Source organism: Egretta garzetta, unplaced genomic scaffold (assembly GCF_000687185.1).
Source record: "Egretta garzetta isolate BGI_Z169 unplaced genomic scaffold, ASM68718v1 scaffold157, whole genome shotgun sequence".
Classification (NCBI taxonomy): domain Eukaryota; kingdom Metazoa; phylum Chordata; class Aves; order Pelecaniformes; family Ardeidae; genus Egretta; species Egretta garzetta.
In genome coordinates, this window is record NW_009260175.1 from 113,847 (window position 1) to 116,603 (window position 2,757).

The 2,757-nt window shown below is 66.9% G+C and overlaps 1 protein-coding gene across 1 annotated transcript in view; it reads left to right on the forward strand.

The window, feature by feature from the left end:
• Positions 1 to 2,757, forward strand: part of GLI1 (GLI family zinc finger 1) — a 29,089-nt gene that overhangs the window by 5,090 nt on the left and 21,242 nt on the right. The window lies entirely within an intron of this gene.

Here is a 2,757-nt window from a genome sequence, read left to right on the forward strand (position 1 = left end):
GGCCCAACCCGGCCCGGGGGGGGCCCCCGCGCGGGGGGGGGGGGTGGTCTCTCCCCCAGTGATGCCCGGGGTGCTGGCGCAGGCTCCATCCGGATCCCCAGCCACGCCTGGGCTACAAGAGGTGCTGAGCCGTGCTGGGAGGTGTCAGCCCCAGACAATCCGCGTCACCCCGCGCCCTCCTGTCCGCCGGGACACTTGCGCAGGGACCTCCGGCCTCTCCCAGTGGGGGTGGTGGGATGTACTGGGGCCTTGGTCCCCAGGCTGCCTCGGTGGGGCCAGGCTGGGCATTAGGGGTGTTGGCTGGTGGTTGTGGGTCCTGGGGGCGCACGTGCTGCGTTGGTGCTCTGCACACAGGGGTGCACAGCGCATACGGGGGTGTGTGTGCATGCGTGCCTGCTCACGTGTGTGCAAATGCATGCGTGTGCGCTTCTGCGTGTGCGTGTACACACGCCCGCTGTCTGCACCCTGTGTACTCACGCACAGGTGCACGCGTGTGTGCCCACCTCTGTGTGTGTGCTGAAGCGTGCAAATGTGGCACGTGCATACACAAGGGCATGTGGGTACTCGTGCCCGGCGTGCGGGACCTGTGCGTGTGCACAGCCCTGTGCGTGGACATAGGTGCGTGTGCACGCGGCCGTGAGCGTGCAGGGGGACCTGTGCGTGTGCACAGCCCTGTGCGTGGACATAGGTGCGTGTGCACGTGGCCGTGAGTGTGCAGGGGGACCTGTGCGTGTGCACAGCCCTGTGCGTGGACATAGGTGCGTGTGCACATGGCCGTGAGCGTGCAGGGGGACCTGCGCTGTGCACAGCCCTGTGCATGGACGTGGGTGTGTGTGCACACGGCCGTGAGTGTGCAGGATGCCCCGCATGCGAGACCTGGGTGCGTGTGCACGCAGCCATGAGGGGGTGTGTGGGACCTGGGTGCATGTGCGCAGCCCTGTGTGTGTGCACGTGGCCGTGAGCGTGCAGGATGCCCCGCGTGTGGGACCTGCACGCGTGCACAGCCCTGTGCATGGACATGGGTGTGTGTGCATGTGGTGCCTCATGTGCAGGACCTGCGTGTGTGCACAGCCCTGTGCGTGGACATGGGTGCGTGTGCACGCAGCCGTGAGCGTGCAGGATGCCTCAGGTGCGGGACCTGCGTGTGTGCACAGCCCTGTGCGTGGACGTGGGTGCGTGTGCATGCAGCCGTGAGTGTGCAGGACCTGTGGGTGTGCACAGCCCTGTGCACGGACGTGGGTGTGTGTGCACGCAGCCGTGAGCGTGCAGGATGCCTCAGGTGCGGGACCTGCGTGTGTGCACAGCCCTGTGCGTGGACGTGGGTGCGTGTGCATGCAGCCGTGAGTGTGCAGGACCTGTGGGTGTGCACAGCCCTGTGCACGGACGTGGGTGTGTGTGCACGCAGCCGTGAGCGTGCAGGATGCCTCAGGTGCGGGACCTGCGTGTGTGCACAGCCCTGTGCGTGGACGTGGGTGCGTGTGCATGCAGCCGTGAGTGTGCAGGACCTGTGGGTGTGCACAGCCCTGTGCACGGACGTGGGTGTGTGTGCACGCAGCCGTGAGCGTGCAGGATGCCTCAGGTGCGGGACCTGCGTGTGTGCACAGCCCTGTGCGTGGACGTGGGTGCGTGTGCATGCAGCCGTGAGTGTGCAGGACCTGTGGGTGTGCACAGCCCTGTGCACGGACGTGGGTGTGTGTGCACGCAGCCGTGAGCGTGCAGGATGCCTCAGGTGCGGGACCTGCGTGTGTGCACAGCCCTGTGCGTGGACGTGGGTGCGTGTGCATGCAGCCGTGAGTGTGCAGGACCTGTGGGTGTGCACAGCCCTGTGCACGGACGTGGGTGTGTGTGCACGCAGCCGTGAGCGTGCAGGATGCCTCAGGTGCGGGACCTGCGTGTGTGCACAGCCCTGTGCGTGGACGTGGGTGCGTGTGCATGCAGCCGTGAGTGTGCAGGACCTGTGGGTGTGCACAGCCCTGTGCACGGACGTGGGTGTGTGTGCACGCAGCCGTGAGCGTGCAGGATGCCTCAGGTGCGGGACCTGCGTGTGTGCACAGCCCTGTGCGTGGACGTGGGTGCGTGTGCATGCAGCCGTGAGTGTGCAGGACCTGTGGGTGTGCACAGCCCTGTGCACGGACGTGGGTGTGTGTGCACGCAGCCGTGAGCGTGCAGGATGCCTCAGGTGCGGGACCTGCGTGTGTGCACAGCCCTGTGCGTGGACGTGGGTGCGTGTGCATGCAGCCGTGAGTGTGCAGGACCTGTGGGTGTGCACAGCCCTGTGCACGGACGTGGGTGTGTGTGCACGCAGCCGTGAGCGTGCAGGATGCCTCAGGTGCGGGACCTGCGTGTGTGCACAGCCCTGTGCGTGGACGTGGGTGCGTGTGCATGCAGCCGTGAGTGTGCAGGACCTGTGGGTGTGCACAGCCCTGTGCACGGACGTGGGTGTGTGTGCACGCAGCCGTGAGCGTGCAGGATGCCTCAGGTGCGGGACCTGCGTGTGTGCACAGCCCTGTGCGTGGACATAGGTGCGTGTGCACGTGGCCGTGAGCGTGCAGGATGCCTCAGGTGCGGGACCTGCGTGTGTGCACAGCCCTGTGCGTGGACATGGGTGTGTGTGCATGTGGCCGTGAGTGTGCAGGACCTTTGCGTGTGCACAGCCCTGTGCGTGGACATAGGTGTGTGTGCACGCAGCCGTGAGCGTGCAGGAGCTGCGCGTGTGCACAGCCCTCTGCGTGGACATGGGGGCGGGGGAATGCAGCC